This window comes from Ictidomys tridecemlineatus, chromosome 11 (assembly GCF_052094955.1).
Source record: "Ictidomys tridecemlineatus isolate mIctTri1 chromosome 11, mIctTri1.hap1, whole genome shotgun sequence".
Taxonomy (NCBI): domain Eukaryota; kingdom Metazoa; phylum Chordata; class Mammalia; order Rodentia; family Sciuridae; genus Ictidomys; species Ictidomys tridecemlineatus.
The window spans coordinates 116461601-116481583 of NC_135487.1; the positions used below are offsets into that span (position 1 = coordinate 116461601).

The 19983-nt window shown below is 63.9% G+C and overlaps 18 non-coding genes across 18 annotated transcripts; 6 read left to right on the forward strand and 12 right to left on the reverse strand.

The window, feature by feature from the left end:
- Positions 1-4035: 4035 nt before the first annotated feature.
- On the reverse strand, positions 4036-4107 carry Trnae-cuc (transfer RNA glutamic acid (anticodon CUC)). Its single transcript has one exon. It is a non-coding gene; the product is annotated as a tRNA-Glu (tRNA).
- A 361-nt stretch (positions 4108-4468) lies between these two features.
- Trnag-ucc (transfer RNA glycine (anticodon UCC)) lies at positions 4469-4540 on the reverse strand. Its single transcript has one exon. It is a non-coding gene; the product is annotated as a tRNA-Gly (tRNA).
- Positions 4541-4994: 454 nt separating this feature from the next.
- Trnad-guc (transfer RNA aspartic acid (anticodon GUC)) lies at positions 4995-5066 on the reverse strand. Its single transcript has one exon. It is a non-coding gene; the product is annotated as a tRNA-Asp (tRNA).
- Positions 5067-5605: 539 nt separating this feature from the next.
- Positions 5606-5688, forward strand: Trnal-cag (transfer RNA leucine (anticodon CAG)). The gene has a single exon. It is a non-coding gene; the product is annotated as a tRNA-Leu (tRNA).
- A 1254-nt stretch (positions 5689-6942) lies between these two features.
- Positions 6943-7013, forward strand: Trnag-gcc (transfer RNA glycine (anticodon GCC)). The gene has a single exon. It is a non-coding gene; the product is annotated as a tRNA-Gly (tRNA).
- A 3102-nt stretch (positions 7014-10115) lies between these two features.
- On the reverse strand, positions 10116-10187 carry Trnae-cuc (transfer RNA glutamic acid (anticodon CUC)). The gene has a single exon. It is a non-coding gene; the product is annotated as a tRNA-Glu (tRNA).
- Positions 10188-10548: 361 nt separating this feature from the next.
- On the reverse strand, positions 10549-10620 carry Trnag-ucc (transfer RNA glycine (anticodon UCC)). Its single transcript has one exon. It is a non-coding gene; the product is annotated as a tRNA-Gly (tRNA).
- Positions 10621-11068: 448 nt separating this feature from the next.
- Positions 11069-11140, reverse strand: Trnad-guc (transfer RNA aspartic acid (anticodon GUC)). Its single transcript has one exon. It is a non-coding gene; the product is annotated as a tRNA-Asp (tRNA).
- Positions 11141-11697: 557 nt separating this feature from the next.
- On the forward strand, positions 11698-11780 carry Trnal-cag (transfer RNA leucine (anticodon CAG)). The gene has a single exon. It is a non-coding gene; the product is annotated as a tRNA-Leu (tRNA).
- A 1265-nt stretch (positions 11781-13045) lies between these two features.
- On the forward strand, positions 13046-13116 carry Trnag-gcc (transfer RNA glycine (anticodon GCC)). Its single transcript has one exon. It is a non-coding gene; the product is annotated as a tRNA-Gly (tRNA).
- Positions 13117-14737: 1621 nt separating this feature from the next.
- On the reverse strand, positions 14738-14809 carry Trnae-cuc (transfer RNA glutamic acid (anticodon CUC)). Its single transcript has one exon. It is a non-coding gene; the product is annotated as a tRNA-Glu (tRNA).
- A 358-nt stretch (positions 14810-15167) lies between these two features.
- Positions 15168-15239, reverse strand: Trnag-ucc (transfer RNA glycine (anticodon UCC)). The gene has a single exon. It is a non-coding gene; the product is annotated as a tRNA-Gly (tRNA).
- A 458-nt stretch (positions 15240-15697) lies between these two features.
- Trnad-guc (transfer RNA aspartic acid (anticodon GUC)) lies at positions 15698-15769 on the reverse strand. Its single transcript has one exon. It is a non-coding gene; the product is annotated as a tRNA-Asp (tRNA).
- Positions 15770-16292: 523 nt separating this feature from the next.
- Positions 16293-16375, forward strand: Trnal-cag (transfer RNA leucine (anticodon CAG)). The gene has a single exon. It is a non-coding gene; the product is annotated as a tRNA-Leu (tRNA).
- Positions 16376-17231: 856 nt separating this feature from the next.
- Positions 17232-17302, forward strand: Trnag-gcc (transfer RNA glycine (anticodon GCC)). Its single transcript has one exon. It is a non-coding gene; the product is annotated as a tRNA-Gly (tRNA).
- A 1622-nt stretch (positions 17303-18924) lies between these two features.
- On the reverse strand, positions 18925-18996 carry Trnae-cuc (transfer RNA glutamic acid (anticodon CUC)). The gene has a single exon. It is a non-coding gene; the product is annotated as a tRNA-Glu (tRNA).
- A 359-nt stretch (positions 18997-19355) lies between these two features.
- On the reverse strand, positions 19356-19427 carry Trnag-ucc (transfer RNA glycine (anticodon UCC)). The gene has a single exon. It is a non-coding gene; the product is annotated as a tRNA-Gly (tRNA).
- A 458-nt stretch (positions 19428-19885) lies between these two features.
- Positions 19886-19957, reverse strand: Trnad-guc (transfer RNA aspartic acid (anticodon GUC)). The gene has a single exon. It is a non-coding gene; the product is annotated as a tRNA-Asp (tRNA).
- Positions 19958-19983: the final 26 nt, after the last annotated feature.

A 19983-nucleotide genomic window follows, 5' to 3' on the forward strand; every position in this document is an offset into this window, starting at 1 on the left:
GCATCCCACGAAGAGTCATGAAGATTGATTACACAGGAACAGACCACTGATTACTTCACCTCCCATCACCTTTCTCTACATCTTAAATCATCCTGTGTTTTTATCTTTTCAATACCCCTAACCCCTGTCCTTGGGTAGGCAGATTTGAGATTTTGGTCTCTCATCTCCAAGTTTTCCCTTATTTTATTGCTCCTAACACCCCCTACTGCTCAGAAGATTATAGGGCTTTAGTAGATCTGTGCCAAGAATCAAGGACAGAGACCAATAAACTATGTATTTCTTATTATTTCATAGCTGTATGTTCCACGAAGGAGACTATGTAGTATGACTGGGGTGAATGATATGGTATTATGGTCACAGTGGTAAAAGATGAGACTATGGGCTGGATCAGATTATAGGCACACACCTATAATCCCAAGTATTTAGGAAGCTAAGGCAGGAGGATTACAAATTCCAGGCCAGCCAGGGCAAACTGGTGAGGCCCTGTCTCAAACAAACAAACAAAAAAACAACAATCAAGTAATTGGAATATTTTGCTTTCAGCAGGAGCCAAATAAAAAGAACCACCTACCCTGAAATGTGGCCTGTTAAAGAAGAGGAGACCAGAGCTTGGGAAAATTATAGTGTCCACCTGTTTTCCGAACAGAAGAGCAGAAGCCCATGTAGAATACTATCTTGTTTTTTTACAACATTTTTTCCTATTGAAATTGTGAATGATTTTCCTATTCTCCATTACAGAAATTAAGGCTCCATCCATGCTGATCAGTTCATTTGCATTCACATTTATATATTTCAAAAACTGAACAAATTATAGCATTAGAAATTAGTAAACATTACGGGGCCAGGTGTGGTGGTGCACACCTGTAATCTCAGTGCCTGGAGAGGGTGAGACATGAGGATCCTGAGTTTAAAGCCAGCCTCAACAAAAGTGAGGTGCTAAGCAACTCAGTGAAACCCTGTCCCTAAATAAAATACAAATAGGCTGGGAATGTGGCTCAGTGGCCAAGTGCCCTTGAGTTCAATCCCAGGTATTAACAAAACAAAAACTTGAAAATTTAAGGCTTGATGGCACATATTTGCAATCCCAGTGCCTTGGGAGACTGAGGGAGGAAGGAGGAAAATAAGTTTAAGACCAGCCTGAGCTATTTAATGAGATCCTGTATCAAATAAAATATAAAAAGGGCTGGGGGTAGAGCACAGCAATAGAAAGCTCCTGGGTTTAATACCCAGTACTGAAGAAAAAAACTTTTTGAAATTTGTAAATTTTATCATTTAATAATTATGTTTCAAAAAAATGTGTCCAATAGAAACACTTAAGCATGACAACAATATCAACAAGAATATTCATTGCAGTATTGTCATTCACTGCATATTTTCCCCAAAAGTCAAGATAAGATTATAGAAAATCCTGAGGAATTCAAGCTTGTTATGGAGAGATTGCAATAAATCACGGAGCTATCTTATGGCAGAAAATAGAACATTTATTCACCAGCTGGCGGGTCAAGGGGCAGGCTGCAAGTCTACACCTTTTTGATCCCTCCAGGGGTTAGACCACACCTTTTAAAGCATGTCAGTACATTAATCATAAGTGGCTGTTGCTATGACTCAAAACTATCATAAACAAACATTATGAGATCATAAGCACAAGGGGAAGTGAGTCAAAATGACCCCTAGTTGAGTGCAAATTAAAGAATGGTTACTAATGTTTAGACAACCATTCTCTGACAGAATACATTGTCTGAGAAAAATGGGAACCAAAAAGAGAACAACTTAACATTGTATAAGAATTCCCATTTTGTTATACTAAGCAACTGCTGATGGATATAGAGGCCAGGTGTTCCCATGGGAGAAGCATTTCTTACATGACATGGAGTCTCTAGGTAAAATGAATCTGTTTGGTCACTGCCCATATAGCTTAGCTCATAACAAGATATTGATTCCAATTGTTTCTGAGACTCAGCCTTCACTTGACTTTAAGTGTTTTGAAACATTGAAAGATCCTTCCTTTTTTGTTGTTTTTGTGACTCTGTTTTTGTTTTTGTTGTTGTTACAGGGAATTGAGCCCTGGGGCATTTAACAACTAAGTCACATTCCAGACTTTTGAATTTTTAATTTTGAGACTGGGTCTTGCTAAGTTGCTTAGGGCCTCACTAAATTGCTGAGGCTGTTTTTAAATTTGCCATCCTCCTGTCTCAGACTCCTTAGTCGCTGGGAATATGGGCATGTCCTTGTTTCTTTTGTTTTTATTAGTTTGTTTTGTTTTTCCTAGACTAGCTCAAATTAGATTCCTATTGCTTGCATAGAATTCTGACTTTAAAAAATTTGTATTCTCAGGGAAGAACAAGGAGATGAAGAGTGTGACCAAAGAAGAGAGGTAGGAAGAGTAATGGGTAGCATATTGGTTGGGGTTCTCAAGAAAAACAGAACCAATAAGACATACAACAGACTGAAGGAAATTCAGAAATGGTAGCATGAGAGGTAGTTTAAATGTGTGTGTGGGGGGGTGTGGGTGTGGGGGTGGGGGTATTTTAAGGAACTAGCTTGTAATAATGGAGGTTGGAAAGTCCAAAATCTGCAGAGTAGATTATCAGGCTGGAGGCCCAGAGAAGACCTGACACTGCAGTTCAAGTCCAAAAGCAATCTCCTGGCAGAATCCTGTCTATGCAAGGTAAACATGTGCAAAGACATGTGCAAAAACTCTGGGGTGCTCTGCCACTGAGCCACACCCCCAGCCCTTTTTGGTATTTTACTTAAAGACAGGTCTCACTGAGTTGCTTAGCGCCTGCATTTCCTGAGTCTGACTTTCAAATTGCAATCCTCCTGTCTTAGCCTCCTGAGATGCTGGGATTACAGGTATATGCCACAGTGCTCAACTTCATATAAGGACATCTTCTTATAAGGACAAAAGTCATATTGGATAAGGAACACCATAATAACCACATATTCATTGCTGTAATTACCTTTTGAAATGCCATCATATTCGAGTTAAGATCTCAACATACAAATTTTGGGGGCAATATTTGTCCCACAACGAGTGGAAAATGAAGTTTGAAACTACTAAAACACTGGAGACATTGCAGAACTGGCAAGGGCCCTTACAGTAAGAGGACAAATTTTCTAGGCGGTGGTTGCATTCTAGCTAGAGGTGCAGGGGGGTGGGTGGGAGTGATGGTGCATGGAGGCACAGATCTGTGCAGGCTAAGAGAGCAGCTTGTACTTTGTCAACAAAAAGATGACGGGAAAGGCTTTAGCTTCCCTAAGAATGAGGCATTCATAACAATTGTCTAGTGTCTTTAGTAAAAATTCTGTTTAGAAAATTAAGAGTCAGCCCCCTACCCAACCAACTCTATATTCACAGAAAGGAACATATACAAGGCCAAACAATCCAGGAGAGAATTTTTCTGACAACACCCACAAATCTTAATGTACAGAGTGGCTCTTGTTCTTCAAGGTGGACCAAACGGAACTGGTTAACAAGCACTGAATCATACTTCAGTAGATGAGACAAAAGAATTGTTCCCTCATGATATAACCACTTTACAGAAAAGTGGAGTTCTGGGGATGCACTCATGGTCAAAGCTGATTGCAGGCTCCCCGCAGAGCAGGAGACTCAGCAGGCACGAGCCTAGAGGGTTTCTGGAGCATCCAAGTTCACCAGATGTCAGAGAGCAGCATGCACCCCCGTGTGTGTGTGTGTGTGTGTGTGTGTGTGTGTGTGTGTGTGTTGGTATGTGCGCGCGCGCTCCCGCGAGCTCAAGCATAGGTGTGTCTTTGGGTGGTGGCGATGGTGATGTTGGTGGTGGCCAGGGCCCGGAAGAAGTGTGGCAAGCGGGCGAAGGCAAGGACGAGGGGAGAAAGTGAAAAGGCATAAATGTTGGGAGGGCTCAGAGTGGCAAGTGTCAGTGAGGCTGGACGCCACGTGTGGCGGGCGTCCCTAAGGGTCCGTCTTCGGGCCCGCGTGGTGTGAGCGAGCGGACCAAGGCCTTGGGCCAAAAGGGGAGAGAGAGGCGTGGCGCGAGGAGGAAGAAGAAAGGCTTCCCTGACCGGGAATCGAACCCGGGCCGCGGCGGTGAGAGCGCCGAATCCTAACCACTAGACCACCAGGGAGCATGGGGCTGCCATCCCCGTGCGCGTGCCATCTGGGGCCAGCGCCTCCGTCCCAAGAGCTGGGCGCTCCCTGTGCACCGGGCGCCGTCCCCCGTGGGTCCCAGTGGCTTTACATGGCAACCTGGTGCGGCCTCCCGCCACGGGCTGCCGGTCACCAGCGACCCACCCCTGATGCTGGGGGCACCCTCAAAAGAATGCAATGCTCGCCCTCCGCCCTGCTTCGCTTTGCTTGGCCTCGCGTCGCCTGGCCTTGCCTTTCGAAGCCTAGCCTGGACTCCTTCCCCACATCCGCCCGCCAGCAGGAGGTCGCGCTAGCTAGCCGGGCCAGGGCCCGGTTGGCCCCGTCAAAAGGTCGACTCGCTGCGTTGGCCGGGAATCGAACCCGGGTCAACTGCTTGGAAGGCAGCTATGCTCACCACTATACCACCAACGCCATCCGGCCGAGAGAGCCGCTCCACGCTGGCCCCGGGCTGCCGAGAGGCGCCCGGTCGTCGTCGGCGCCGCCGCCGCCGCCGCCGCCGCCGCCGTCTCCTCTCGGGACGACGCCCTGAACCGGCGCGCGGGGCGGCGAGACCGCGGTCCGCCTGCACAGGGTCTTCTCCCCTCCAGCGACCCAGCCCGTGCCCGTTGGCAGGGAACCCTTTTCCACACGCACTCGGGGCGCGGGCGCTCGTCTGTGGCGACAGAGCCGCGGGAGAGGAGGAAGGCACGGATGCCTGGGGATGGGGGGGGGTGGACGGGGGACCGCGAGGACGGCGTGCCAGGGACGAAGTGGCATCCTGCGCCCAACTGGAGAGCAGGGGGCGCCGAGGGCCAACGGCGGCCCGGAGAGCTAGAGGCCCGGGCGCAGCTGCGGCGGCGACCACCACCAAAAAGAGGGCGACTGCCTCCCCGTCGGGGAATCGAACCCCGGTCTCCCGCGTGACAGGCGGGGATACTCACCACTATACTAACGAGGACGGCGGCGCCAGCCGTCGTGGCGCCGGGCCCCTCTCCGACGCCTAGCCAGGCCCTCTTGCCCCTGCTGGCCCCAAACAGGACGCCACAGAGGCACTGTCAAGAAGCCGACACCACCTGGCCCTGGCCCTGGCCCTGGCCCTGGCCCTGGCCCTGGCCCTGGCCTTTGCCCACGCCCTGGCCCGGTGCCCGGTGCCCGGAGGAGGACCCGGTGCGCCCTGCCGGCTTCCCACTGCGCGGACATCCCAATGTCGGTGTAAGCAGGGGGGCCAGGGAGCTAGCGAGCACGGCGGCCGACAGGAGGAGGAGCACGATGCGCCGGGTGGGCTCCTGCCAGCACAGACGGTTAGTGGTACTTGGCCGGGCTCGGTGGGGGATGCGACCGCACCGATGAGCGGAATTGGCCCGCTCCCGGCCCGCCAGGCCCGTCCGTCCAAGGCGCCCGCAGACCGCCGGGCACCGCGCACCACGGTGCCAGCCAAGGACACCTGCACCAACGCCGGGTCCCAGCCGGGCGAACCGCCAGGCGCTCAGGCCCGCCGTCAGGATGGCCGAGCGGTCTAAGGCGCTGCGTTCAGGTCGCAGTCTCCCCTGGAGGCGTGGGTTCGAATCCCACTCCTGACAGGCCCACCTTTTGGCTATCCCCTCCCCCCACACCCACACACACATAACCAGGCTACCTGGCCCGGCTCCGCCAGCGCCCACCACAGCCGCTCTGCTCTCTTCCTGTCTGTCCAGCACCCCCATCTCACTGACCCGCTGGACTCGCGCAGATAATGGCCGCCCCACCCCGACCCTGAGTACCCTGCGCCTTCCGCCCTCTGCCAACTGTCCTTGCGACCAGCGCCCCTCCTCATGGACCCCACCGCGACGACGCTTAAGCCCTCTCGCTCGACTCTGTCGCCCCGCTCCCTGTTCCCGGCTACACTCTCCGATGCACGGCCCCGCCGCCACACCGGCCACCCGTCGTCATCCACCCCAACCGACAAGACGGCGCCCGCTCGGTTGCGGCGGGGAGCGCACGCGGGCCCTCTCCGGATCTCTCCCGTGGGCAATATCGGCCCCCGCCCGCCCGTCGCCTCCCTATCTCTCTCGGCCCTGCAGAGGACCCCGTTCCCTTCGTGCCAGACTGTGGCCGCCAGGCCCCTTCACTGGAGGGCCTTTCCGAACCACTCACGCCTGCCGGCCACTCCACAACACAGCAGTCGAGACCTCTGCTCGCCACTGCACCGTGGAGTCACCGGGCGTGGCAAGACAGCACAGTCCCGGGACCACGGCCCTCGCGAGTGGCGGGGAGAGAACCCTAGGGCCCCTGGATCCCCGCCGGTGATGGCCGAGCCCCGGGCGCGACCACGAACCCCACGTGGGCAGCGGCTGCCTAAGGCCAGCCCCCCACGTCGGTGCTGGTCGGGGCCCGCCTCACCCGTCCGGGGCTCCTGCGACCGGGACCTTGCGGGTGGACGGAGGCAGCCACCGAGCCACAGGGTCCCACAGGGTCCCCTGCGACCGGGACTTTGCCGGTGGACGGAGGCAGCCACCGAGCCACAGGTCCCCTGGCCTGATTGGGGTTCCCGTGAGGGCAAAGCCTGGACCGGCTCCTGGCTTCTTCAGGCGGCAGCGGACAAGGCGGTCTGGGGGGCCTGGGCTGGCCCGTCAGGTGCAGGGGTCGGGAGGTTCGCGAGAGCGCCGCACGGGGGCACACGCACGCACACACCCCGCCGGCGGCCGCATCCTCGGGGCCCCGGCAGGATGCCTGGAGCCCCTCCTTTAGGAACGGTCCATCCAGCCCCCAACGCTCGGTCCCGGTCCGAAGCAGGAGCTCCTCACCGCAGGAGGTGACCGCTGTCGGGCGGTTGCGTGGAGGCGCCTGCCATCGGTGCATGGGTGGTTCAGTGGTAGAATTCTCGCCTGCCACGCGGGAGGCCCGGGTTCGATTCCCGGCCCATGCAGCACTCGGTCCCCTTTTGGTCCGGCAGCCCCGTCGTCTAGGCCGCCGCTGTACACACCTCCCTGAGCCGGGACCCCACAGCCTCCGCGCTCGCTCTGCCCTGGAGCGCCCTTCCTTCCATGCGCCTTGGCCCACTACCGTGCCAGACACCAGACTTCTCGGTGCCTCCGCTTCCATCACATCACACTCATTTCGGCTTCCGTGGAAGCCGGCAGGCACCTCGCCCGCACATCAACCATGGGACACCAAGGCACCTCTGCCAAGAGCGTCACGTCGCCGCGGCCCCCTAGGCACTCACGGCCGCCATTGCAGCCCACGAAGGACTCCAGAGGCCTTGCAGTGATATCATCTTCCTTTGGGTCCTCGAAATCTCTCTCTGCCGCAGTCTGGCTGGGCACAAATCACGAGCCACTTGAAGATTCAAGCAGGAACGCACTTTAGTTTTAGAACTCACGCCGCCCGCCGCCCACGCGAACTCTCCAGGAACTCCCCGAGAGCTCCACCCGCACTCGGGAACTTTGCGAGCACTCAACCCGCGAACTCCACCCACGCGAGCTCTCTAGGAACTCCGCGAGAGCTCAAAAATAGCGGGCACCCGAGGCAGCAGGAACCGCTCCTTCTGGCAAAATGCCAGGCACCATCTTGACCTGGCCGTGGCTCTCAACATCTCTCCTCATCCCCCACCCCACCCCAACGGCCTCAGCCCCGCCACAACTCTCACCGATCCCCACCCGCACCCACGCACACGTCGCCTGATCCGAAATCACTCTGCGTCGAGGCTCTTTGCATCTGGATCACAAGCACCGGTGGACCCCGGCCCACGTGCCTTCCGCACCCGCTCTTTCACACCTCACCTAGACACGCTCCCCCGCCGCCCAACCCCACCCCACCCACGCACCCACTCGACGCTCTCCTCGCCTCCTTCCATGCAGGGCACACCGATCTCCAACGGGGGAGCGGCCTCTCGGACCCACGCCCAATCCTCTCCGTGGGAGCCTCCTCCCCGCAGACTGGCATCGACAGTCCTACTGGGTCTTCCCCACGGGCCCTGAGCCGACCGCTCACGGACCCCCGTCGTCCTGGCCTCCTTCGGGCTCCTCAGTTCCGAGACCCGGACCCGGCAGACCGATCGGCACGGCACGGGCGCCCGGCCAGCCCCCGCCCCCCCCACGCCCCCCCCCCCGCGGCCCCGACGACAACCCCCTCCGCACCCGCGGGCTGTCGGCCCGAACCTCGCCTCACCGACAGGCCGCACTCCCTGCCCCTCTCCACGCAGCCAGCGAGCGCTTCGCCCACACAACCCCCAGTCCCGGCTACCGCAAGTGTCAGTGGCAAGTGTCAGTGAGGCTCCCACCTCTCAGCCGGCTGGCGCCTGGCACGGCGCGTGAAGACCCTGCGTCCTGCACTCTTTCCGTGCCGTGGCCTTCGCCCGACCACCGCCAGGGATGACACCCGAGAGAATGGTCGCTTCCTCTCGTCACTGTCACACAGCCACGACCCTCGGGCTTGGGAGCTTCCCCGAGACCGCTCCCCCCACTCCCACCCCCACACCGCCCGACGAAGGCAAGCCCGGGGATCCCGGCAGTGGCGGGCTGCGGCGGGCTAGGGTACCCGTCGTCCTCGAGGAAAGTCGGGCCAGCGGGCGGGCAGATTGGTGCCCGTTGCCTGGGCGTCCCCTTGGAAGCCAAGCAAAGTTCCTTGGAAGCCTCTACAGCACTGACTCAAAAGCGCTGCCGCTGGCTTTCGGCAGGGGCCACCCAACGTGTCCCGAGCCGGGCTGGGCAGAGAAGGGATCAAGAGCTGGGTGGATGGACGAGCGGCCGGGCAGGAGTGGGAAACTAGGCAGTCCAACCTAGTGGGGGTGGTGGTGGTGGTGGTAGGCGTTCTCTGTTTGCTCCTTCGCCCTTGAGACGGGGTGGGGGGGGCAGGGGGCAGGGGGCCGCGGGACTCCTTTCACACCCAGGGTCGGCTACAAGTCTATCCCGACACCCGTGAGTCGCCACCGGCTCCCGCCCGCCTGGGTCAAGGCACTGGTAAGTGGGCGCCCGCCCGCCCGCCTCCTCCGCCGCCGCTCTTGTGCTCCGGCTCGCCGGGCCCCTCCAGATTCCTTTCCGCGCCTATCACTCCCGGGCATCCTGACTCGGGGTGTGGGCTGCCACCCGCTCTGCCGGCATCCCGGCCAAAGCCGCGGCGGACACAGCTGAAGCGCAGATCCCCGCCCGACGCTCAGGCCCTGGCACCAGTGGCGGCCGGGGCATCCGGGCCCTGCCACACGGCCGACCCGGTTGGAGGGGATCCCCCAGGATGGGAAGCAGTGATGTGTCAGGCGCCAGGCTTGGCCTCACCCGAGCAGCTCTGAGGGGGAAATCCAGAACCTTTCCGGGGCCAGACACCAGAGCCAGCGAGTGGGTTCCGGAACCCGGCTCCTTGTGCCCACCATGAGCGCCCCCAGTCACTGAGCACACGGGGCAGCGACAGAGAGAACAGAGAGGGCTTGTCACCAGGGGGCCCAGGCACACGAAGGAGCGGGGGGGGGAGGGGGGGGGAAGACTCAAGTCTCGAGTCTCAGGTGCGCCCCCACCAGGATAGGGGAGTTCTGGGGATGCGCTCCCGGTCAAAGCTGATGGCAGGCTCGCCGCAGAGCAGGAGACTCAGCAGGCACGAAGCCTAGAGGGTTTCTGGAGCATCCAAGTTGACCGGCGGTGAGTTCCAAATTTCCCCTCAGTTATGAGTGTGTGAGTGTGTGTGTGTGTGTGTGTGTGTGTGTATGCGCGCTCGCGCTCGCGTGTGTGTGCGTCCGTGCGCGCGCGCTCCCGCGAGCTCAAGCATAGGTGTGTCTTTGGGTGGTGGCGATGGTGATGCTGGTGGTGGCCAGGGCCCGGAAGAAGTGTGGCAAGCGGGCGACGGCAAGGACGAGGGGAGAAAGTGAAAAGGCATAAATGTTGGGAGGGCTCAGAGTGGCAAGTGTCAGTGAAGCTGGACGCCACGTGTGGCGGGCGTCCCTAAGGGTCCGTCTTCGGGCCCGCGTGGTGTGAGCGAGCGGACCAAGGCCTTGGGCCAAAAGGGGAGAGAGAGGCGTGGCGTGAGGAGGAAGAAGAAAGGCTTCCCTGACCGGGAATCGAACCCGGGCCGCGGCGGTGAGAGCGCCGAATCCTAACCACTAGACCACCAGGGAGCATGGGGCTGCCATCCCCGTGCGCGTGCCATCTGGGGCCAGCGCCTCCGTCCCAAGAGCTGGGCGCTCCCTGTGCACCGGGCGCCGTCCCCCGTGGGTCCCAGTGGCTTTACATGGCAACCTGGTGCGGCCTCCCGCCACGGGCTGCCGGTCACCAGCGACCCACCCCTGATGCTGGGGGCACCCTCAAAAGAATGCAATGCTCGCCCTCCGCCCTGCTTCGCTTTGCTTGGCCTCGCGTCGCCTGGCCTTGCCTTTCGAAGCCTAGCCTGGACTCCTTCCCCACATCCGCCCGCCAGCAGGAGGTCGCGCTAGCTAGCCGGGCCAGGGCCCGGTTGGCCCCGTCAAAAGGTCGACTCGCTGCGTTGGCCGGGAATCGAACCCGGGTCAACTGCTTGGAAGGCAGCTATGCTCACCACTATACCACCAACGCCATCCGGCCGAGAGAGCCGCTCCACGCTGGCCCCGGGCTGCCGAGAGGCGCCCGGTCGTCGTCGGCGCCGCCGCCGCCGCCGCCGCCGTCTCCTCTCGGGACGACGCCCTGAACCGGCGCGCGGGGCGGCGAGACCGCGGTCCGCCTGCACAGGGTCTTCTCCCCTCCAGCGACCCAGCCCGTGCCCGTTGGCAGGGAACCCTTTTCCACACGCACTCGGGGCGCGGGCGCTCGTCTGTGGCGACAGAGCCGCGGGAGAGGAGGAAGGCACGGATGCCTGGGGATGGGGGGGGGTGGACGGGGGACCGCGAGGACGGCGTGCCAGGGACGAAGTGGCATCCTGCGCCCAACTGGAGAGCAGGGGGCGCCGAGGGCCAACGGCGGCCCGGAGAGCTAGAGGCCCGGGCGCAGCTGCGGCGGCGACCACCACCAAAAAGAGGGCGACTGCCTCCCCGTCGGGGAATCGAACCCCGGTCTCCCGCGTGACAGGCGGGGATACTCACCACTATACTAACGAGGACGGCGGCGCCAGCCGTCGTGGCGCCGGGCCCCTCTCCGACGCCTAGCCAGGCCCTCTTGCCCCTGCTGGCCCCAAACAGGACGCCACAGAGGCACTGTCAAGAAGCCGACACCACCTGGCCCTGGCCCTGGCCCTGGCCCTGGCCCTGGCCCTGGCCCTGGCCCTGGCCCTGGCCCTGGCCTTTGCCCACGCCCTGGCCCGGTGCCCGGTGCCCGGAGGAGGACCCGGTGCGCCCTGCCGGCTTCCCACTGCGCGGACATCCCAATGTCGGTGTAAGCAGGGGGGCCAGGGAGCTAGCGAGCACGGCGGCCGACAGGAGGAGGAGCACGATGCGCCGGGTGGGCTCCTGCCAGCACAGACGGTTAGTGGTACTTGGCCGGGCTCGGTGGGGGATGCGACCGCACCGATGAGCGGAATTGGCCCGCTCCCGGCCCGCCAGGCCCGTCCGTCCAAGGCGCCCGCAGACCGCCGGGCACCGCGCACCACGGTGCCAGCCAAGGACACCTGCACCAACGCCGGGTCCCAGCCGGGCGAACCGCCAGGCGCTCAGGCCCGCCGTCAGGATGGCCGAGCGGTCTAAGGCGCTGCGTTCAGGTCGCAGTCTCCCCTGGAGGCGTGGGTTCGAATCCCACTCCTGACAGGCCCACCTTTTGGCTATCCCCTCCCCCCACACCCACACACACATAACCAGGCTACCTGGCCCGGCTCCGCCAGCGCCCACCACAGCCGCTCTGCTCTCTTCCTGTCTGTCCAGCACCCCCATCTCACTGACCCGCTGGACTCGCGCAGATAATGGCCGCCCCACCCCGACCCTGAGTACCCTGCGCCTTCCGCCCTCTGCCAACTGTCCTTGCGACCAGCGCCCCTCCTCATGGACCCCACCGCGACGACGCTTAAGCCCTCTCGCTCGACTCTGTCGCCCCGCTCCCTGTTCCCGGCTACACTCTCCGATGCACGGCCCCGCCGCCACACCGGCCACCCGTCGTCATCCACCCCAACCGACAAGACGGCGCCCGCTCGGTTGCGGCGGGGAGCGCACGCGGGCCCTCTCCGGATCTCTCCCGTGGGCAATATCGGCCCCCGCCCGCCCGTCGCCTCCCTATCTCTCTCGGCCCTGCAGAGGACCCCGTTCCCTTCGTGCCAGACTGTGGCCGCCAGGCCCCTTCACTGGAGGGCCTTTCCGAACCACTCACGCCTGCCGGCCACTCCACAACACAGCAGTCGAGACCTCTGCTCGCCACTGCACCGTGGAGTCACCGGGCGTGGCAAGACAGCACAGTCCCGGGACCACGGCCCTCGCGAGTGGCGGGGAGAGAACCCTAGGGCCCCTGGATCCCCGCCGGTGATGGCCGAGCCCCGGGCGCGACCACGAACCCCACGTGGGCAGCGGCTGCCTAAGGCCAGCCCCCCACGTCGGTGCTGGTCGGGGCCCGCCTCACCCGTCCGGGGCTCCTGCGACCGGGACCTTGCGGGTGGACGGAGGCAGCCACCGAGCCACAGGGTCCCACAGGGTCCCCTGCGACCGGGACTTTGCCGGTGGACGGAGGCAGCCACCGAGCCACAGGTCCCCTGGCCTGATTGGGGTTCCCGTGAGGGCAAAGCCTGGACCGGCTCCTGGCTTCTTCAGGCGGCAGCGGACAAGGCGGTCTGGGGGGCCTGGGCTGGCCCGTCAGGTGCAGCGATCCGGAGCTTCGCGCCAGCGCCGCGCGGGGGGCACACGCACGCACGCACACACCCCGCCGGCGGCCGCGGCCGCATCCCCGGGGCCCCGGCAGGATGCCTGGAGCCTCTCCTTTAGGAACGGCCCATCCAGCCCCCAACCCTCCGTCCCGGTCCCAAGCAGCAGCTCCTCACCGGACGCGGTGACCACTGTCGGGCGGTTGCGTGGAGGCGCCTGCCATCGGTGCATGGGTGGTTCAGTGGTAGAATTCTCGCCTGCCACGCAGGAGGCCCGGGTTCGATTCCCGGCCCATGCAGCACTCGGTCCCCTTTTGGTCCCGCAGCCCCGACGTCTAGGCCGCCGCTGTACACACCTCCCTGAGCCCGGACCCCACAGCCTGCGCTGCCGCTCGCTCTGCCCTCGGGCGCCGCGGCGGCCGCTCCGGTGCCTCTCTGACCCTTCGTCCCGTGCAGGCCCCCTTCGCCCACCACCGTGCCAGACACCAGACTTCTCGGTGCTTCTCTCTCCCTTGCCGACTAGGGGACCCGTCCTCCTCGAGGGAAGTCGGGCCAGCCCGCAGATTGGTGCCCTTTGCCTGGGCTTCCCCTTGGAAGCCAAGCAAAGTTCCAGCTGCTACAGCACTGACTGAAAAGCCCTGACGCTGGCTTTACGCACGGCCCACACAACGTGTCCCGAGCCGCGCTGGGCAGAGAAGGGATCAAGAGCTGTGTGGATGGACCTGCGGCCGGGCAGGAGTGGGAAACTTGCCAGTCCAACCTAGTGTGTGTGTGGTGGTGGGCGTTCTCTGTTTGCTCCGGAGCCCTTGAGACGGAGGGGGGGGGGAGGGGGAAGGGGGACGCGGGACTCCTTTCACACCCAGGGTCGGCTACAAGTCTATCCCGAAACCCGTGAGTCGCCACCGGCTTCGGCCCGCCTGGCCCAAGGCGGTGGCCCGCCGCCGGCCTCCGCCGCTCTCTGCTCTGGCTCGCCGGGCCTCTCCGGATTCCTTTTCACGCCTGTCACTCCGGGGCAGCCTGACCCGGGTGTGGGCTCCCACCTGCTCTGCCGGCATCCCGGCCAAAGCCGCGGACACAGCTGGAGCGCAGACCCCAGTGGCGGCCGACCCGGTCGGAGGAGATCCCCCAGGACGGGGAGCAGTGATGTGTCAGGCGCCAGGCTTGGCCTCGCCCAAGCAGCTCTGAGGAGGAATCCAGAACCTCTCCGGGGCCAGACACAAGAGCCAGCGAGTGGGTTCCCAAACCCGGCTCCTTTCGCCGGCCATGAGCGCCCCCAGTCACTGCCTGAGCACACGGGGCAGCAACAGAGAGGGTTTGTCACTAGGGGGCCCAGGCGCACGAAGGAGCCGGGGGAAGACTCGAGTCTCGAGTCTCAGGTGCGCCCCCACCAGGATCGGGGAGTTAGTTCTGGGGATGCGCTCACGTTCAAAGCTGATTGCGGGCTCGCCGCAGAGCAGGAGACTCAGCAGGCGCGAGGCCTAGAGGGTTTCTGGAGCAACTAAGATCACCGGCTGTCGGAGCACGGCGTGCACCCGAGCGCGCGCTCGTGTGTGTGTGTGTGTGTGTGCGTGTGTGTGCGTGTGCGCGCGCGCGTGCGCGCACGCGCGTGTGCGCGTTCAGACTCCAGCGTAGGTGTGTCTTTGGGTGCTGGTGGTGGTGGTGCTGCTGGTCGTGGTGTACCCCCTGGCGGCCAGGGCCAGGAAGAACTGTCGCAAGCGGGCGACGGGCAAGGACGAGGGGAGAAAGTGAAAAGGCATAAACGTTGGGAGGGCTCAGAGTGGCAAGGATCAGTGAAGCTGGACGCCGCGTGTGGCGGGGGTCCATAAGGGTCGGCCTTCGGGACACGGATAGTGTTGTGAGCGAGCGGACCAAAGGCCTTGGCCAAAAGGGGAGAGAGAGGAGGAAGAAGAAAAGAAAGCCTTCCCTGACCGGGAATCGAACCCGGGCCGCGGCGGTGAGAGCGCCGAATCCTAACCACTAGACCACCAGGGAGCGTGGGGCTGCCTTCACCCCGCGCGTGCCATCTGGGCCAGCGCCTCGGTCCCAAGGGCCCGGGCGCTACCCGGGCACCTGGCGCGGTCCCCGTGGGTGTCCGTGGCTTCACATGGCAACCTGGTGCAGCCGCCCGCCACCGGCTGCCCCTTGATGCTCGGGGGCACCCTCAAAAGAATGCAATGCGCTCCTCCTTCCACCCTCACCTCGCCCGGCCCAGCCTCGCCTGGGCTCCTTCCCCGCGTCCGCCCACCACCAGGAGGACGCGCGCACCCACAGGCATGCTACCTCCCACCGAGCCCGCCCTGCCAGAGCCAGGTCGGCCCGAGGCCCCGGCCTCGTCAAAAGGTCGACTCGCTGCGTTGGCCGGGAATCGAACCCGGGTCAACTGCTTGGAAGGCAGCTATGCTCACCACTATACCACCAACGCCACCCGGCCCAGAGAGCCTCTCCGCGCTGGCCCCGGGCTGCCGAGCGGCGCCCCGACGTCGTCGTGCCACCGCCGCCTCGTCTCCCGGCGAGGCCCTGAACCAGCGCTGCGGGGCGAGGCCTCGGCCGGCCGGCTCAGGGTCTTCTCCCCTCCAGCGACCCGGCCCGTGCACTTTGGCAGGGAACCCCTTTCCACACGCACTCGGGGCGCGGCCGTTGGTCTGTGGCGACAGAAGCTCCGGGCGAGGAGGAAGGCACGGATGCCTGGGGATGGGGATGGGGTGTAGACGGGGGACCGTGAGGACGGTGTGCCAGGTTCCAAGTGGCATCCTGCGCCCAACTGGAGAGCAGGGGGCGCCGAGGGCCGGCGGCGGCACGCAGAGCTAGAGGCCGGGGCGCAGTTGCGGCGGCGACCACCACCACCACCACCACCACCACCACCAAAAAGAGGGCGACTGCCTCCCCGTCGGGGAATCGAACCCCGGTCTCCCGCGTGACAGGCGGGGATACTCACCACTATACTAACGAGGACGGCGGCACCCGCCGTCGTGGCGCCGGTCCCCTCTCCGACGCCTAGCCCGGCCCCCTTGCCCCTGCCGGTCCACCGCCGGACGCCACGGAGGCACCCTCAAGGAGTTCCACACCACCTGGCCTTGGCCCTGGCCCTGGCCCTCGCCTTAGCCCACGCCCTGGCCCGGTGCCTGGTGCCCGGAGAACGACCCTGTGCGCTCTGCCGGCTTCCCACTGCGCGGGCATCCCAGTGTCGGTGTAAGCAGCGGGGGCCAGGGAGCTAGCGAGCACGGCGGCCGACAGGAGGAGGAGCACGATGCGCCGGGTGGGCTCCTGCCAGCACAGACGGTTAGTGGTACCTGACCGGGCTCGGTGGGGGATGCGACCGCACCGATGCGCGGACTTGGCTCTCTCCCGGCCCGCCAGGCCCGTCCGTCCAGCGCGCGCGCCGACCGCCGGGCACGGCGCACCACCGAGCCAGCCAAGGACACCTGCGCCAACGCCGTGTCCCAGCCAGGCGAGCCGCCACGCGCTCAGGCCCGCCGTCAGGATGGCCGAGCGGTCTAAGGCGCTGCGTTCAGGTCGCAGTCTCCCCTGGAGGCGTGGGTTCGAATCCCACTCCTGACAGGCCCACCTTTTGGCTGCCGCGCGGGCCCTTTCCAGATCCCTCCCGTGGGCAAAATCCGCCCCTGGGTCCCCGCCCGCCCGTCGCCTATCTCTCTCGGCCCTGCAGAGGACCCCGTTCCCTTCGTGCCAGACTGTGGCATCCAGGCCCCTTCACTCCAGGGCCTTTCCAAACCACCCACGCCTGCCGGCCACTCCACAACACAGCAGTTCAGAGGTAGAGGCCTCTGATCGCCACGCACCGTGGGGTCACCGGGCCTGGCAAGACAGCCCAGCCCCCGGGACCATGGCCCTCGTGAGTGGCGGGGAGACAACCCTAGAACCGGATCCCCACCGGTGATGGCCGAGGAGCCCCGGCCACGGCCCTACCTGGGCGCGGCCACGAACCCCACGTGGGCAGCGGCTGCCTAAGGCCTGCCCACCACGTCGGTGCTGGTCGGGGCCCGCCTCACCCGACCGGGGCCCGGCCCCTGCGACCGGGACTTTGGGGGTGGACGGAGGCAGCCACCAAGCCACAGGTCCCCTGGCCTGATTGGGGTTCCCGTGAGGGCAAAGCCTGGACCGGCTCCTGGCTTCTTCAGGCGGCAGCGGACAAGGCGGTCTGGGGGGCCTGGGCTGGCCCGGCAGGTGCAGGGATCCGGAGCTTCGCGCCAGCGCCGCGCGGGGGGCACACGCACGCACGCACACACCCCGCCGGCGGCCGCGGCCGCATCCCCGGGGCCCCGGCAGGATGCCTGGAGCCTCTCCTTTAGGAACGGCCCATCCAGCCCCCAACCCTCCGTCCCGGTCCCAAGCAGCAGCTCCTCACCGGACGCGGTGACCACTGTCGGGCGGTTGCGTGGAGGCGCCTGCCATCAGTGCATGGGTGGTTCAGTGGTAGAATTCTCGCCTGCCACGCGGGAGGCCCGGGTTCGATTCCCGGCCCATGCAGCACTCGGTCCCCTTTTGGTCCCGCAGCCCCGACGTCTAGGCCGCCGCTGTACACACCTCCCTGAGCCCGGACCCCACAGCCTGCGCTGCGCGCTCGCTCTGCCCTCGGGCGCCGCGGCGGCCGCTCCGGTGCCTCTCTGACCCTTCGTCCCGTGCAGGCCCCCTTCGCCCACCACCGTGCCAGACACCAGACTTCTCGGTGCTTCTCTCTCCCTTGCCGACTAGGGGACCCGTCCTCCTCGAGGGAAGTCGGGCCAGCCCGCAGATTGGTGCCCTTTGCCTGGGCTTCCCCTTGGAAGCCAAGCAAAGTTCCAGCTGCTACAGCACTGACTGAAAAGCCCTGACGCTGGCTTTACGCACGGCCCACACAACGTGTCCCGAGCCGCGCTGGGCAGAGAAGGGATCAAGAGCTGGGTGGATGGACCTGCGGCCGGGCAGGAGTGGGAAACTTGCCAGTCCAACCTAGTGTGTGTGTGGTGGTGGGCGTTCTCTGTTTGCTCCGGAGCCCTTGAGACGGAGGGGGGGGGAAGGGGGTAGGGGGCCGCGGGACTCCTTTCACACCCAGGGTCGGCTACAAGTCTATCCCGAAACCCGTGAGTCGCCACCGGCTTCGGCCCGCCTGGCCCAAGGCGGTGGCCCGCCGCCGGCCTCCGCCGCTCTCTGCTCTGGCTCGCCGGGCCTCTCCGGATTCCTTTTCACGCCTGTCACTCCGGGGCAGCCTGACCCGGGTGTGGGCTCCCACCTGCTCTGCCGGCATCCCGGCCAAAGCCGCGGACACAGCTGGAGCGCAGACCCCAGTGGCGGCCGACCCGGTCGGAGGAGATCCCCCAGGACGGGGAGCAGTGATGTGTCAGGCTCCAGGCTTGGCCTCGCCCAAGCAGCTCTGAGGAGGAATCCAGAACCTCTCCGGGGCCAGACACAAGAGCCAGCGAGTGGGTTCCCAAACCCGGCTCCTTTCGCCGGCCATGAGCGCCCCCAGTCACTGCCTGAGCACACGGGGCAGCAACAGAGAGGGTTTGTCACTAGGGGGCCCAGGCGCACGAAGGAGCCGGGGGAAGACTCGAGTCTCGAGTCTCAGGTGCGCCCCCACCAGGATCGGGGAGTTAGTTCTGGGGATGCGCTCACGTTCAAAGCTGATTGCGGGCTCGCCGCAGAGCAGGAGACTCAGCAGGCGCGAGGCCTAGAGGGTTTCTGGAGCAACTAAGATCACCGGCTGTCGGAGCACGGCGTGCACCCGAGCGCGCGCTCGTGTGTGTGTGTGTGTGTGTGTGTGTGTGTGCGTGTGCGCGCGCGCGTGCGCGCACGCGCGTGTGCGCGTTCAGACTCCAGCGTAGGTGTGTCTTTGGGTGCTGGTGGTGGTGGTGCTGCTGGTCGTGGTGTACCCCCTGGCGGCCAGGGCCAGGAAGAACTGTCGCAAGCGGGCGACGGGCAAGGACGAGGGGAGAAAGTGAAAAGGCATAAACGTTGGGAGGGCTCAGAGTGGCAAGGATCAGTGAAGCTGGACGCCGCGTGTGGCGGGGGTCCATAAGGGTCGGCCTTCGGGACACGGATAGTGTTGTGAGCGAGCGGACCAAAGGCCTTGGCCAAAAGGGGAGAGAGAGGAGGAAGAAGAAAAGAAAGCCTTCCCTGACCGGGAATCGAACCCGGGCCGCGGCGGTGAGAGCGCCGAATCCTAACCACTAGACCACCAGGGAGCGTGGGGCTGCCTTCACCCCGCGCGTGCCATCTGGGGCCAGCGCCTCGGTCCCAAGGGCCGGGCGCTACCCGGGCACCTGGCGCGGTCCCCGTGGGTGTCCGTGGCTTCACATGGCAACCTGGTGCAGCCGCCCGCCACCGGCTGCCCCTTGATGCTCGGGGGCACCCTCAAAAGAATGCAATGCGCTCCTCCTTCCACCCCTCACCTCGCCCGGCCCAGCCTCGCCTGGGCTCCTTCCCCGCGTCCGCCCACCACCAGGAGGACGCGCGCACCCACAGGCATGCTACCTCCCACCGAGCCCGCCCTGCCAGAGCCAGGTCGGCCCGAGGCCCCGGCCTCGTCAAAAGGTCGACTCGCTGCGTTGGCCGGGAATCGAACCCGGGTCAACTGCTTGGAAGGCAGCTATGCTCACCACTATACCACCAACGCCACCCGGCCCAGAGAGCCTCTCCGCGCTGGCCCCGGGCTGCCGAGCGGCGCCCCGACGTCGTCGTGCCACCGCCGCCTCGTCTCCCGGCGAGGCCCTGAACCAGCGCTGCGGGGCGAGGCCTCGGCCGGCCGGCTCAGGGTCTTCTCCCCTCCAGCGACCCGGCCCGTGCACTTTGGCAGGGAACCCCTTTCCACACGCACTCGGGGCGCGGCCGTTGGTCTGTGGCGACAGAAGCTCCGGGCGAGGAGGAAGGCACGGATGCCTGGGGATGGGGATGGGGTGTAGACGGGGGACCGTGAGGACGGTGTGCCAGGTTCCAAGTGGCATCCTGCGCCCAACTGGAGAGCAGGGGGCGCCGAGGGCCGGCGGCGGCACGCAGAGCTAGAGGCCGGGGCGCAGTTGCGGCGGCGACCACCACCACCACCACCACCACCACCACCAAAAAGAGGGCGACTGCCTCCCCGTCGGGGAATCGAACCCCGGTCTCCCGCGTGACAGGCGGGGATACTCACCACTATACTAACGAGGACGGCGGCACCCGCCGTCGTGGCGCCG